The sequence below is a fragment of the Coturnix japonica genome, chromosome 8 (genome assembly GCF_001577835.2).
Source record: "Coturnix japonica isolate 7356 chromosome 8, Coturnix japonica 2.1, whole genome shotgun sequence".
NCBI classification, from domain to species: Eukaryota; Metazoa; Chordata; class Aves; order Galliformes; family Phasianidae; genus Coturnix; species Coturnix japonica.
In genome coordinates this window covers 23001616-23017837 of record NC_029523.1, presented here as the reverse complement: position 1 = coordinate 23017837, position 16222 = coordinate 23001616, and the positions used below count along the sequence as shown (strand labels likewise).

The window sequence follows — 16222 nt, the reverse complement described above, 5'->3', positions numbered from 1 at the left end:
TTAATAGCACGGCAGCACGTGAGTTTAATGCTCCAGACGCCACAGTCTTTAAAACAATTGTTTCTGCTTAGAGGCCGTTTTTTAAGGACTCTCAGTTTGATTTAATCTTTATGGAGTTTATTGATCATCTGGTGTGTATTACGAGGCACTAATATATGAAGAAGAGAGGCATGGTTTTCTCTTTGTATTCCCACAAGGATAGAGGCCAGAGCAGTAAAGCTTCATCACTGTGTAGCTGGAAGAAATGAAAATATCTGATATCCTGCATATTTTTAGGGGGAAGTTTTTCACTCATAGGGTGGTGATGCACTGGAACAGGTTGCCCCAAGGAGGCTGTGGATGCCCCATCCCTGCAGGCATTCAAGGCCAGGCTGGATGTGGCTCTGGGCAGCCTGGTTGGTGACCCTGCACAGAGCAGGGGGTTGAAACTCAATGATCATTGTGGTCCTTTTCAACCCAGGCCATTCTATGACTCTATAATATACACATGAACCTACTATAAGGAGAACCATGAGCTTGACTTACCTCACTTATTGAAACAGAAGGCCGCGTTCCTAGTAAAACAACTGCTAGGAGTCAGAACTTTAAAACTTTTATTTACCCAAGTTTTTTTTTGACTTTAGGCATTCCTGGCACACATAAATGCTATTTAAATGGGTAAAGGTGTTTTTTTTATGTTGTTTTTTTCCTTCTCCAGACTGAGAGCCTGAAATGAAAAAGTAATTAATTGCCATGTGTTATTCTACTTGGGATAGTTTTGGTAAACAGAACTTATCAAGCATTACTGGAAGGTATTGTTAGCGAGTAATGTGATACAGCAGAAGCTGTGATTGTTGCTTTGTTCCACATTACTGCAGGTGGAAATGAGAGAGTAAACACAAGGGTTGTGTTTTGGGGTGAGGAGCATTTGAAAGTAAGAGCAGGAATTCAACAGCTGAAGCCAAGAATTCAAATCTGGCTAATGACACACAGGTGAGGAGCCCTGGTGGGCTGTGCTAAGGGTGGTGGTTGTGTGATGGAGGGCCTATGGTGTGTGTTTGTGGATGGGCTGTTGAAATATACCTGCTGCAGCAGACTTGTCAGTGGGTGTCACTGCATGGGTTGCTGTGACATCCAGCTGCCCTGCTGGCTTGCTCTTTGCTCTGCATTTCCCTCAGGAAAATGAAGAGTTTGCAGTTTTCCAAGTGCTTGGTTTCCACTTTTCTTCCTTCCTGAGCTTGTCACAAAGAAAACATATTGGAGGTGAGGGCAGAAAGATAAGCGCTCCAGCTGAAGCCTGTAAGAGAAAGGTGGAAGGATACCAGTTGGTGGGTATTTACATCCTCAGTAAAGAAATGGAGTTCTAGGTGAGGCGATGAGAAGCAGAATTGGGTGAAATGACCTTTAAGAGGGTGGTTGTACTTGGCAGAGGTCTTTTGCTGGTGTGTGTAGTCATGGCCAATGGCCTCCTGTGCAGTTGAGTTATACTCTTGAGTGGCTGCCCAAAGACATTCAGAATAACAGGGAAACAGAAGGCTTTTCTCGCTTGAGGGCCACTCTAGGAAATATTAAAACCAGTCATTTAATTTGCAGAGGGCTGTGACGCTGCATTGACTTCTGCTGTAGTTATACTGCTCTAATTCTGCCCCCAGATCGCTGTTGTGTAGGGGAAAATGAGAAGAATAAGCCATGGTTGAGATGCCTTTGAGAGATGACACAGGGTTTTTTGTGAGGCAGTAGATGCTGCAAACTCTTCTTTGTTTACATACAAATTTAAACAAATTAGCCAGGAGACAATTATCATAGACATCTAAGAAAGTCAGAATAAGTAAAGCAGTGCTATCAGGAGTTTCCTTCAGCTGTAATTTTGTGAGAGTGTTAGAAAGATCCACTTTGTCTCTGCTCGTTAACTACAGTGGTTATCTTGATAGCAAATTCATGAGGGGAAGATCTGTATCTTTGTTCCTTGGGGATCGCTGGAGCAGCTATGGAGCCATGGGCTTGTTGCTTTGGTAGCTGACAGTGGAGTGGGTTGGCTGAAGATCCTGCTGATGGAGACCCCGCATTTCCCCTTCATTTCCAGCTCGGGTTGGGCTGGCAGAGAGTTAAGTGTTTCCAAATGCCCCTCTTCTATCGAGTTCACTTAGCATGCAAATGTGCCAAGCATCCATATTGGCAAATCTCTGCTTCCTTGTGTCATGAACCAGAGATTTCATCACAGATCCGGTGAACCTCCATGAAAATTTGTGTCAGAGTTCACCTGGGCAAAAGAGGCATAAAAGAACTGAGTGTGCAGGGAGGGGAAAATAACTTTCTCCATCTGCTTCCTCCTCTTGGGAGGGCTCTGTTTAGAGAATTAGAGGATGCTTCCTGAGATTGTTAGGGCTGCAGTAGGGTCTGGTTGCATGGAAGAGTCATCTTGTCCTGTCTGTGGCTTGCTGCTCACTTCAGCACATCTGAAAATGGGGCCAAACCAGCCCTCTGTGAGCCTAAGGAGCAATGGGAGAGTTCTGAAGTATGAGTTGTGAAGGGAAGCCTTCACTCCAACTTCAGTTGCTCATTCTCTGTATGGAGAGGTCAACCAGCTATAACCTTTCTGCACAGGACAAAGGCCAGGTAAGGATATATATCCTCCTCCTCCCCTGACCCTTTAGGTGTGGGATGTTTGGAGGCTGTTCCCACGGAAGTTGCATTTGGGGTTAAATGTGCTCCTCTTGGACCTGCTGTTTTTGCAGGAGGCCAGCAGTGAGCAGCCACCTGTGCTCTGCTGGTGGCCTGCAAGCGAAGGGTTTCATCCCAGCAGAGGGGAGGGCTGCGTTAGCGAGGCCATAGGGCACACCGGGGTCTCCAGTAGCTCGTGTTTTTGCAGCTTGCACAGGTATGACAACTCCCAAAACGACTTGCTTGTGCAATAAAATAGTGGGATTTCATCTGGTATGCCCCTTTCCTGTGGAAATCAGGATTATGAGAGCATGTGTCTAAGGCTGCAGAGATGTAAACTGCAGGTAACTTACTGTGCGTCTCATTTTCAGTCCATAATCGAGTTTTCTCTTAGCTGTCAACCCCAGTTACTCTGTGCAACAAAAGTTGTGCTGCCTTCAGGAGGCTTAGAAGCAGCATATTGATGGGCCTCTTCACCCTCAGTATCTCTTCAGCGTTCACACTCATTTGGCATCTCTTCTGTAGTGAGCTTAATGCTACAATGAACTTTGCATGTAAATATTTATGCTAGTGGGACCTTGAAATGTTTATGTAAGTGGGGATATAATCTTGTAATTTGGGATAACAGTTTAGGCTACCCTTAACTCTCCTCTCCTGTGTAGAAAATTGTGTTGTCCAGCTTGCAGGAGCAAGAAAAATAGAAAGGATTGGAGCTCCACCTGAGCCCCTGCTATGCCATCACAAAAATCAGTGCAAACAGGCCTGGCTTTGTCATTTAATTGTAAGGAGTGGGAGGAATTAAAGATGAGGGATGAGGTTAGAGTTATTTGGGTGCTGTAAAGCTGAATTTGATGAGCTAAGCAACTTTCCCTTGTTTGGGTTGCTTTTTGTTGTTTTGTTGTTAAGACTACCCTGCCGTGCAGGGCTTACTGATGTGTAGGTAACATCTCTGTAGACATGCCTGAAGAAACTGCTGAAGCAGCAGTTTCTTATTTTCAGCCAGGGCCATGAAGCTCTGAGAGCACTAAACCAGCCAGGCAGTCCCAACGCCTCGGTGTTGCCTTCCATGGGCTGGGGAAGACTGGCCCCATACCGCACGCAAGGAGCTGTGTGGGTGGAGAGCCCATCGTTGTGCTTGGAGCATCCCTAGATCAGGTTTGGCTGTTCATGTTTACGTATCACTTATGTTAATCCTGCTAGGATCTCTTTGTGGCGGCGTGCTCCCTGTGAAGCAGCAAGGTTGGCAGCTGCTCTGGAAGTGCTCTGGCAAAGGAAGGTTTGCAGAGATGGCATCCCACTGTGCTTTGGTTGAGATGTTCTTCTGAGCATTTGAAAAGATCTTATTTGACCAGCAATCAATATGGAAGCATGATGCCAAACATCAGTTTCTTGGCCCGTTCTTGAGAAACCAAACTAAAAGCCTATGATAGCTGGAAGGAAAGATGAGAGAAACATTTCAAACATCTCCAAAACACATTGTGTAGGCTTTATAAAACCTGGAGGAAAAAAAGAGACAACAAAACACAACTATCAAGAGGAGGTTATTAGTGACAATTATAGCTGAGGTGTTAATTGCAGAACAAGGAAGTGCTATACCTATGGCAGACTGAGTCCTCGGGGGTATAAATCTACTTACTTTTCTGAGTTGGTGGAATTTGGCCAGGCTGAAGACGTGTCTCCAGGAAAGCAGTATTATGTGCAAGTGCTTCATGGCCAGGAGTGCTTTGGATCTTGTGTACTTGCTTCTGAGACAGGAGGAGATGGGATCACGATTACAGTAGATGACATTTTTAATCATATCTGTTTGTAGTGAGCACAGAAAATAATATAAACATCGCTCCCAGATCAAACAGATTATTTTTATACCCTTTAAATCTCGATTTAATATGCATGCCTTTCTGAGGCTGTTCTGGTCTGACTTTGTTTGTCTAGATACAGGTTGATGGTGCATCCTCCAGTTGTGTGTGCCTCCATGTGCAGCCCAGAGATGGTTTGCATACCACAGCTGGGGAACCTGTGCTGCATGGGCACTGTCTTGCAAACCAAGGCTGCTCTTCAGTGTGCTCATCTGAGATGAGAGAGCTGTTTGCATGCCTGAAATGAGTTAAAAGAGAGGGGAGGGGGGGAGAAAAAAAGCCTAGCCCTGCTCTGTAGCTTGCTGTGAGGGAACAGACCCCATCCTCTCTATTTCATTCATACAATGCTCCCGCTTCATCCATGGCAATCCAGGAGGGACCGTTGTGGTCGCCTGGTCTGCCTCTACCACGAACAAGGCCATGTCTGTTGTAGGCAGCGTGGGGAGAGGCAGCAGCAGCCTCTGAGTCCTCCCACCCAGCCTCAACACAGCCAGCACTGAGAGCTGCAGCTTCCCCAGCCCCACGCATCCCTGGGGGCCGTGTCCTGAGGGGGTTCATTGCATCCCCTCCCCGTGTGCTTTCCCTCTGGATGCCCATTAGGCTTTGAGGGCCAGCACTGTTTGTTTTGTTCAGATTTCTTCTTTTATTTTGTCCTGTCTCTGGGCTCTGACTGCTTCAGTGGCATTGGTTTTTCAGTAGCTCATGTTACGCCTCTCAAAAAAGGTGAGTGTGACTCAAGCGGACAATAATGCCTCAAGAAAGCAGTAAATAAACTAATCTAGGGTTTATGCTGTAATAGGGTCTGAAGTCAGGTTTTCTGAATCCATTGCTATATTTTCTGGATGGCAGAACTGTGAGATCCCTCGTGCAGCAGAACCAACAGCCCTCAGCTTTGCTCTCTTGTGATACTTGCTTTGCAGAAGTTCCATCTCCACAATTTTAGCAGGTGGAAAGCTGTGCTGACCATAGGCAGGGCTACTGGAGCAGCTGATGGGAGGCTGTGCTCACAAATCCCTTCTTACTTTGCAGCTGTGGTGTTGTGACCAGCAGGAGCTGCTTCTCAAGTTAGACCTGAGTGTAAAGAAATGCTGCCAAATAGGAGGAATACCAAGTGTCTCCGTGGTGCTTGATGACACAAACCACTGGAGAACTTGTCTTAAGCATAAGTTTGCTGCCAAGGCGATGCATGAAAAGGTTTGAAGATTAGATAGGCCTGGTGGCTCTCTAGTTGTCAAAAATCATATAAGCATAGAATTGCCTGGGTTAGAAAGGACCATAATTATCATGCTAGTTCACTCCAAACCCCCCCCCCCCCAGAAATACCTTTAAACCCTGTACTTTCTAGTTGGTCACGTAAGTGGGCTTGTTTTTCACATGCGCTGAATGTTTTGAAGACAGAAGGTTGAAAACTGACTCTCTGCATTGAGTAACTTAACTCCAAGGCTTCTGATGTTCTGGAAATGCCCATACTCTTTGTGCCATGTGTTCTCGTACCAGCATTGCCTATAGCTTATGCCTATATTTGAGGTTGACTTGTCAGAGCATATGGTGTCCTCAGTCAGGAGCTGCTGGGCTGCCAGCCAGAGCCCAAAGGAAGGTGCAGTTGGTCTGACAGTGTTGATGACACTACATCAGTGGAGAGTATGCTTAATCCTATAGTACTACTTTCCCATTGCTCTTAATCCCTTGCCCAAAAAAGTCCTGAAAGCTGTACTGACTGCATCATAGAGTAGCTTTGGAGATGCCTCTGGTCTTCCTGCTAACGCACACAGGTAGGTTTAGCCTGTAGACCCTGAGAGGTTGGGATAACACTGCTGTAGCTCAGGTAAAGCTGAGCAAACTTAGCCCTTGCCCTAAACACTGCAGGTAGCAGTGGCATGGAGGATCCCTTTGGGAGCATTTGTGGGGCAGGCTGCTCTTCCAGGGACTGCTTCAGCTTTGCTGGCTGGAGGAGCTGAGCACACACGGTGCTTCCTTCCACGAGGTTAAACAGAAAGAGTAAAAGTCCCTGGTTTGTGGTTTTGGGCAGATGTCCCTCTTGACACAAATGATGATCCCTCTGAGGGCTCGCTTCTCCCCGCAGTGACAGGGTTGTAGCTGGCTGCCGTGCAGAGGAAGCAACAAGCTGCACTCCCTGTAATTAGCTTTCAACTGGTTTTACTGTAAATTAGTCAGAACGACAGTCATTTCTGAAAGCTTTCACAGCAGTGCCTTCATATGATGGTGCATATGTTGGAGACAGGCACTGCGAGCAGGCATTAATTCTACTGCCATTCATTCAGCGTGTGCTTATTTCAAGCTGAGACATCTTTGCATGCCTCAAAATTGAACCACTGAATTTGAAAGCTGCTGGTGACAAATGGGGTCTGAGCTTCCTATCTTCCTGACAGTTATTTACCACCTCTGTGTTCTGGCCTGGTTTGATGCTGTGCTCTATGGTCCCAGTCCTGCTCCCCTTTCCCACCAGCACTGACTCCCAGGTCTTTGCTGCAGCCCCTGCAGTGGCCGTGGCAACCAATCCTGCACCCCAAGCATTTTGGCACAAAGGATTCTTTAGGGTTTCTGAGGCTTTTTGTTGAGCCCACCACTCTTTCAAGTGATGGTTTCCAAAGGGTTAGCCAAAAATCTCTCTAGTTTGCAGGTCTGTTTAGTGAACACCGGATGAGTTTATTTTCTGAGTGGTATTCCTGGGCTATTTTGGATGCTGGTAAGCTGTTGGCAGGCAGTATAGCTCTGAAGTTGATAGCTGTGAATCAGTACACCACTATCAGGTTTCTTAAGCAGCTCTTTGATCACTGATAGGATGGCCCTGGGTTTTAGCAGAACTTTCTGCTCCTGTCCTTCTCTGGGTTTCTCCATGGGGCTTCAAAAGCCCAAAGGGATCATCCTGTGCAGAGATGGGAACCTGCTGTCATGGCTGGGGAGGTGCGTGCCTCCTGTGCATGGAGGAATGAGTGAGGAGATGGCCACAGTGAGGGCACCCCCAGCTGCCCATGGGGTTTACTGAGCTACCAGCCTACATCTCAATGATTTCAGGCATTTCCTGATAATTTCAGCTTCAGGGTCTCGGTACTGAAGCTTTGACCCTCAGTGATGCACTGCTGGGGGCGAAGGCTGTGAGCCACAAGGCTGTACCAAACCCTGGCCTTAGTACAGGTGTGTGCACCCATCCCCAAAACTTCCACATCCTTTCCTGTGGGAGCATAGCTTGGGTGGCCCCATTGCATGCTTCCCCCCCCCTCCTACAGAAAGGGAAATGGCCTTGGAGGGTTGCTGCAGCCCTTCCCGAAACCAAAGCTTTCTATGTTAGAGCTGCCTTTTATGTATTTTTTTTTCCTTTTTCCCTCGGAAAATTTGCAGCGTCGATGGCAACCTCTTAAAATAATTCTCCCCAACCCCCTCATAACCAAGAATGGGTATTTTTCTGCCTTACACTCCCCGTTTCTTGGCCCTCCCTGAAGCTTTAGCATGCAGCAGTCATTCCGCTGCAGTTCCCACAAAGCAGTAGAAAACCAAGGTAACAGCAACATTCTGAGCGAAGGGGATGAAATGTGGAATAGGTTCAGCGTATTTCTTTGTCATTGTTGGAGTCCTATTCAGTCTGGAGCTGAATGGGAGGCTGATTAGCATGTGGAAGCATTTCTAAAGCACTGGTCTGGGAGGCTTGCTGTATTTTGTTGCTTTTTTTTTTTTCTCCTTAAAGGAGAAGTTTTGCAGCGCTTGTTTTTCTTACTGAGCTGGCAGTGGATCTTGGTGACATGCAAAACCACTGAAATAGCATTTTAGAGAGGGCCTGTTTTGATAAATCGCTGCATGCACATGGGTACAAAACAAGTTTTCCAGTGCCTAAAGCTGCTGCAGGGTGCCAAAGTGGTTGGACAGAGTGGGGTAGAATTTGTCCATGGGACGCATCTGGATTGTGGATATAACATAAAGAGACTTTGCTTTTGCTCTCACTGAAGTCATCTGCAAAACTGGACTGGCTTTATGAATGCAGGAATGGGTCTGCAGCCTGAAAATCCACCTGCTTGAATGCTCAGCGTTTTGCTTTCATGGGGAAAGATATAATGCTGAGATGGATATATCTTTTTTTTTTAAAAGCTTGCTGTGAGAAACAACTTTTTCCCAGCGTTATCGCTCTGGGCTGAGCATGTGAGGTTTCAGAGAGAAAGGTTTGTTTTCCTTTTGGTGTTGGTGGAGTTTCTTGCATGGAGGGGAATTCTGCTGCACCATGCCTTGCTTTTTGGCTGGCATAGTCACCATAACAAGGTGCTGGCACACTGGGTGAGTTCTTGGCTGAGTGACTGGCCTCTTGCCGCAAGGCCTGGTATGCTTGGCTCCAAGTAACTGGAATTATTGCCTCATTACTATTCATGCTGCAGGGCCTCAGCTCTCAACAGGGGTCCTGTGGGTGCATAGTGTCCCTTCATCCTTAGGGCATTTCAGGATGTTTCAGGTGCTTGCAAACCTCGAGGGGGATGAGACTGAGGTGCACGCTGGGCATGTATGAGTTCAACATGGTTCTCCCCCAAAGCTTGCAGGCAGAGTGGGCTTAATGAAGGAAAATGCTATTAGCTTCCCATTGAGAATCTGCTGCAGCTCGCTGCTGTGTCTTAACGTAGCCTAATGAAGGCAGATTAAAGGTGTTGTTTAATTAAGGAGAACTTAGCTCCTCTGGTCACAATTCACGATTAAAGGACCTTTTGAAGTAATTCTGCAAAATATAATATATATATATCTCCTCCTCTCTCCTGTAACATGAAGGATGTTTCTACTGCTATACATGCCCCAGCGCTGAGGTTTTGAATGCTATTACAGGGCCGCAAACCTGCTGGCGAATCTGGCTGCTGCCAAGGCATCTGAACATTAAAAAGCCCTGCAGAGGGGTGGGAGGGAGTTCAATCTCAGGATATGCTGATTTGGAAAGGGAATCCAAACAAAGAGGCTTTTCAGCAGAGGCTGAGGCTTGGCTTCTCTCAAGGGCAGTTTGAGCTTGGGGAAGCATCCGGGAGGCAGTGAGCAGTGTGGGGAGTGCATGAGCTGGATGCAGCATGGTGTAAGGTTTCCCAGCACAGCACAGTTTTGTGTTACAGGCTGGGGAGCTGCCTGTAAGTGCTCCTCTCCCCCCCCCCCACACCCCCTTTTATTTCTGTTGGAAACAAAGGGGAGATTTAGAAATTTTGATTTAAAAAAATAATAATAATAAAGGTTCATTGTCCTTGCCGTACCTCCCCTGCAGGTTTGGTGATGCCTCTTGCTGGAGAGGGACCCATTGACCTATTGGTGTTTCAGACCTGGAGAAACCATTTGCGGGGGCCAGGCTCCTCGTTAGGAACCATCTAGCTCAGATAAGGAGAAATGAAGTGAGATGGGTGCCAAAGTGGGGTTTGCATCCACTGGGCTGCCCGCTGCCACTGTGCTGAGAGCAGGGTAGACTGTGGCCTGTGGAATCCTTGTCCCACACGATGGCATATCCAAGTGCCACCATGCTCTCGAGAAATGGGAGGAAAAAACAGAGTGAGGAGGAGGTGCTGCCAACCATCTCAACCAACCCAGTTGGGTGTTGTGTTTTGTTTTTTTTATAGGAACCAGATGGTTTTAGTAGAGGAGAGCTGAACTTCTTATGACCCTTCCCCACAGACGCTGATTGTTGTTTTGGAACTGTGGCCAGGGTAAAACCATGTCCTAGAACCTGCAGTGAGGGTGAGAGCTTGGTGCTGCCTTCTCCCACCCCATTGTACATCCCCCCTGTTGTCCATTGCTTCCCTGCATCAAGATTATCCAGGGGAAGCTGTTGGCCATGAAAGACTCAAGGCTTTCCACTGATGCCCTGCTTAAAGAAGTTAGCAAGAATGCAAACTGGAGAAAACCAAAGCATCTAAAAGCAGTGTGTAAGGAAGCAATAAAATGTCAGGTCATGCTTTCCCTTCTAGTTGATTAAAAATTCTCCTGATAAGGAAGAAAGCTTTCATGGCAGGGTGAGAGCTGTATCATGTCAAATGCAGTGAGAGCTCTATTAGGAGGATAAAGGAGTGCAAGCATAGGGTTATAAGTGCTGGCAGCTCATCCTGCCCTGAGTTATCCTGCGGGACTGGAGGCACTTTGCAGTGATACGGTGGAAGAAGTGTGGTGGGGGAAATGGCTTATCCAATGAAAAGAGGGAAATGTAAGAGGAATATGGCAGTAGGGGTGACTGGAGGGGTGGTGGCAGACATGAGTATCTGTGTACTTGAAAACTGTGAGGAAAAATTGGTATAGAAGCTGTCTGTTAGGTAAATGTTGAAGAGCAAGGTTTATCAAATTGATGCTAATGAGGGTCTCTGGGTGTTATATGTATATCTATAATGCATCCAAACCAGGATTTCTGAGTGCATAGTTGTCCTGTGGCTGGTTTAACATTGCTCCCAGGGGTATCAGGGCTGACCAGTTCTGCAAGTGCTCTCTCAATATGACCAGCTTCATTTTTGGTCAGCAGCATCAAACCTCCAATAACCTAAAGATCCACAGGACTCCTGGGCAGTGAGGCAGCTCAGGAACAAGCCAGTATCCTTGTTCTCTTTCCTTTCCTCCCTTTCTTGGGAAGCAAATTGCAAAAGGTGACTTCAGATATACATGTTAAAGAAGTCCTGTGTGGCTTTTGCAAAGTGAAACATCAAACAGGAAAAGGAAATGAGGGCTAGATTGTTTTTGCTCTCCACTGGGAAAACCAGTGGTGGTGGTGGCAAATTGGCATGTGTGGGGATACACTCTCTGAAGTGAAGGGTTCTGCTGGCAGGGACTGGCTCTAGCTCAGTGCTGAGATGCTCTATTGGCCCCATGGCTGCCTCTTTGCTTGAGAGTTTGGTGCCCACAGTTGGTGCTTGGAGATTAAATACAGGACAAGAATTAAAAAACAGGAAAATAAAAGGTTAGCTTCCGTGCTGTTGTGTTTGACTTCCCAGGGTTTTAATTGCCAAGAGCTGCTCCGGGAGCCAGCTGGCTGCAAAGTGATGCAGATCTCAAGTAAGAGAAGGGCTTTTTTTTGGTCCCACAATCCTCTAACTGCTCTGTTTTCCTCTATAGGAGGAATGTATGTTGCATGTATTTTTCCTCAAAGTGAATAGTCATCTTTCAGGTACCTGATTCCTCAGCTTCTCTGGTTGCTGTTGAAATCCCCACTGTCACTAATCCACTACCTACAGTAGGAGAATGAAGGCAAGTACAGAGAGCAATGTGCACTTTTGTTTTCTACAAAGGCAAACTATGATTGGGGGCTCAGCTTGCAAACCCTTGGGGGTGTCAGCAGAAGCAGAAGGGCCATAATGAGCAATTAATCCACCCAAACCATCTTATTTTTAAGAAAGATGACCTTGGTGAACTTACAGTGAGTTCTTATGGCTTGCAGTGTGGGAGCAAAACCCCAGTGATTTCTGTCTAGCCCATGCACCAAGGGGATGTGTGCCCATCCCCACAATGACAACAGGATCAGGCCCACTGCTGTGTGGCCTCTGACTGAGGTGGACCATCCCAGCTTTGCTGCCAGAACTTCATTTGTAGGCTGATCCAAAATAAGGGGGGGGGGAGAAAAAAGAGCAGCTTAAAGAAAAACTAAAGAAATGCATGCATTATCTGTCCTGCCAGTTGTATAAATCTCGACATCAGCTACCTGTGAACCATCCAGCAGCACATTAATGGGTACCCCTCAGTAGCTTAGGATTTGGCATCAGGTCTGCATGTAATTACAAGCCACACACAGAAGGACACAGGCAGCTAATGAACTCCTGCCAAACTCCAGCTCCGCTTCTGTGGCTTTTGAAGTTCCATGGTCTTTCAGCGTTTTGTATAGCAAGCACTGAAAGGCATCAAATCACTCCTTTGACAGCGCTTAGAAAGGGCTGGTTTGTTGAATAAGCGAGTCCCTCCAAACGCTGATCTGAGAACTGGAGCGTCTATAGGCGCTGTTCTCACCAGAGCAGTAAATAGGCTGGAGATTGAGGACACCCCCTACAAGCTGCTGAGCTCCAGCCTCAGTGGACAGAGCCAGCAGGCTCTGGTTGCCATGATGGGCTACAAGAAAAGAAACTATTTCCATTTAAAAACCTCCTTCAAAATAAGCCTGCCAGTGGTATGGGGAGAAATAGGCTTTTTCCCAAGCATCAAAGTGCTTAGAAAAGAAGCTGTGCAAAGGGGGTTGTGGCATTTTTGCATGGATCTGAGGTTGTGTTGGAGGTGGGAAAAGGGATTTTGGAGGGTGTCTGCGGGTTTTTGTGATGCTGGGCAGTGGGTGCCTGGTTTGGGTGATTGTGGGTACATTTCCATGGTGTTTTGTGGTCAGACCTGTGCCCTCCTGCTCCTCTTTTTATCACGCCTGATGTGACAAGGGGAGTTGTTGCTGAAGGAAAAAACAATTTCCATGAAAACCTGTGATTTTCAGGCATACATACCAGGCAGCTTTCATGGCAGTACCATGGTGAAGAGGAATAATGCAGCTTGGCACAAAGCTCTTCAAGGAGGGGGAAGAAAAAAGAAGATAGGGAAACAGTGGAGTCTTTGTCAAAATTAACTGCAATAAGGAAAAAGGGGCTGCTGTTCCCTTGGGCTCCTTTAACCTTTTTTCCCCCAATTTATTCACACGTTCATTGACAGTGGGGCTGGGCATTGTTATGAGGGGGGTGGAAAGCAAAATGGGGAGTTCTCCATTTTGGGGTTTTAAAGAACACTGTATGCATTGTGTCCTCAGAATCCACGTCAATAGCAGCTTGGTTGTAGCCCACACCATTCGGATCCAACCCGTTTTGTGCTGTAAGGGAACAGGTCTGCGTGGTGTCATTTGGCCACAAAGCAGCTGTCACAGGGAGGTAATTGATCCTACCATTGCTGGCAGCACGGTGTGGGCATCTCTGCTGCAGGTGAAAGTATCCCATTTCCAGCTGGTTTTCACTGAAATTATTCAACCCATGCAACTTCTGCAGCCTACAAGGTCTGTCCTCCTGATAACATGGAAGTACAAGAGAGAGAGAAAACTGATGTGCAAGAACAGCCTTATGGGGATCTGCTATAGGGACCACCAGTGTCAAACCCATATTGCCTGAAGGGCCTTTGAACCATTTCCAGCTGCACTTGTGCTTTTTTTTTTTTACTTTCTTTCATCACTGTATACTGTACATTATATTCTGGAAACTGTACCAGCTGGATCATGACTACCGAGGGGGAAGAGTTTCATTTCCAGTTAATCAAGGGAGTTGTGTAATACCATTTTCTCCTGGGGAACTCTGAGAAAAAAAGGAGAAAGGGGGAAGAAAAGAAGAAAAAAAAAAAAAGAGGGAGTAATATATAAAGCAAGTATATTAAGAGGAAATAAATTATGAATTAAAAGTGATTAGTGAACTTTTAAGGAAGAGGTCAGAAGTGTGTTTCGGACTACAAACTTCTTAAGCTTTCAGTGCTTGTCTTTGGTTACAGAGTTATAACCCTGAGTTATTTGTGCAGGTGGCTGCCGCTGCAAATCCAAAGCAGGATTTTGCATTTACAATAGGTACATTGACAGAACGGGGTCACGAAGCTACTTGAGGCCTCCTCGGGCAAAGAAGTTGCTCCCGAAAACGTGCTCAATTATGGCTGCAGTGCTTGGTCGGGATGCTCCAGGCAAGCAGGGAGGAAGCTCAGGAAGTTTAGCAGATGAGATTTGGTTCCTTTTCTCTTTAAGGGGCCTTCATGTTGATCAGGTGGGCTGGCTTAATTTCAGCATTTTCTCCTTTTATTGTTGTTTAAATAACAAGATAAATAGGGTTCAGTCAACAGCATTGCTTTGGCTGCTTCCTTTTAGACCTGCTGGATTATCATGGTTGTGCAAGGAAGAGTGCCTTATACCTGGTAGTGTCTGGTAGCATTAAGCTGATGTATGGAGTCTGTACTCAGTATTTTATACATTAATTCAAGATGTGCAGCCCGTAGAATTTCCCTTATGAGTAGGAATTGATTAGGAATGCTATAAGGGAAAAACTGAGGGGCTCCTGTGGGCACAGCACATGAGCTGAGCAAGCGTGAGCCCTTCCTTGAAGGGAGAACCAGGGAAGCCATGATGAGACAGAGCTCCTTCCAAACCCCACTGACCAGCAAAGGAAGCAAGGCTTGCTTCATTTGTAATTGAAAACTTAGTAGTCACCACAGTGTGTTTTTCACGTGGTCCGTTTGCCCTGAGTGTTGTAGAGTTTGTGGATGTGTTTTTAATTTTTCCCGTCTCAAGTTGGGTCATCCTGGGTCAGGCTTGTATCTGCCAGACCTTCCGCAGCACTTGGATGTACTGAGGTGCCTCAGACGATCCCGATGCCTTGGGGTTGTTGTGGCGTTTTATTCCTTGTTCTATTCAATGTGATGGTGGCTTTGTTTCCATCACGTTTGATTGGCCTGGGTTCCTGTTTGTAATTTCTTTTATATTCACCTCTCCAACTTCTGCTGGTCGACCAGTTTGACTTAGGTGTGTTTTACCCCACAGATGCAGAATTTTATATGTATCTAGATATCGTGGCTTGGATAAACCGTTTTGTTCTTATTAATGCATTTTTTTTAGGTATTAAAAATATATGAACATTTAAATTAAAGCTCTTTTAATACATCAGCTCATGCCAGACTGCCAGGAGGAACAGTTTAACAGACTTCTTAGAATTCCCTTCTCTACTGTTCTCCTTTGTATGTGTTGTTTACTTCTGGAAATGGCGGCAGGTACTATCTAAAAGAGTAATATTCCTCCCAGCAAAAGCAATGGCAGTGCTCCCAGTCATCAGGAGCCTCTGGAGGGTGAGCACGCAGGTTTGGCACAGTGAGCTCCGGCCGTGCAAGGAAGCATTTCCTGCAGAGGTTTAGAATCCAAAGGAATTTGTGGTGCGTGAGAATAACTTGACATTTGGTTTAAAGTTTCTGTGACCAAAAGAACTTTCCTCTTAATGTTCTCCAGAGTGGTTGGGTCAATGAGTGAGCTCCATGTTGTTCTTACTGCAAAAGATGGGATGGGTTATGCTGCTAATTGATGGCTTTGATCTCAAGATAGAGATACCTGTAAGATATTCCTTCCGACTCTGATGCTTCCTTTTAGAGGCATTTTTCAAATACCCCATGCCACCATTGGGGTCATAAATATTATAGGGTTATCTGTACCAGAGGTGAATATTCTGTGTTCTTCACTTGCCATTGCTCTTATGGGTTTAAGGATGCATTGCCCCAACATTCCCAAAGAACCAATTCTTACTAAAGAGCTGTTGAGGTGAGGGCAACAAAAAGTCTAGGAGATATCATCATCTAAATGGAAATGGACAGTAAACCTGAGTAGCAGCCAGTAAACCTAAAAATGGTTTCCTTTAAGGTCCCAGTGAATTGGCTGAAATATAAATAATAATAAAGAAGTGGGATAATGTTAACTTTTTAATAGTCAGGACGGGCACCGTGCCGGGTGACACAGGTAACATCGAAAGTTGATATGAGAAAACTAGAATCCTGATTCTGGAGGAAGTCAACCCCTTGTGTCCTGGGACCTTCCCAAACAGGTCAAATCAGTGAAATGCTATATATGCTGATCCTTGTTTATAGACATTGTTTTTTAAGCAGGTACCTGCTCTATGGTAAAGTCTAGGGTTTGTTTGTGTGTTTAGAGAATCTTCTATCCTTGTGTGTTTCTGTGGAGCTGTAATAGAGTTGAATGGGAATCTATTTTGAAAACAAAGACATTAGCTATGTTTCCAAAACACGGGCAG

The 16222-nt window shown here is 46.0% G+C and overlaps 1 protein-coding gene across 1 annotated transcript in view; it reads left to right on the top strand.

Moving 5' to 3' along the window:
* The window catches only part of PLPP3 (phospholipid phosphatase 3), a 41928-nt gene that overhangs the window by 1760 nt on the left and 23946 nt on the right, over positions 1-16222 (top strand). The gene's annotated exons all lie outside the window — the stretch shown is intronic.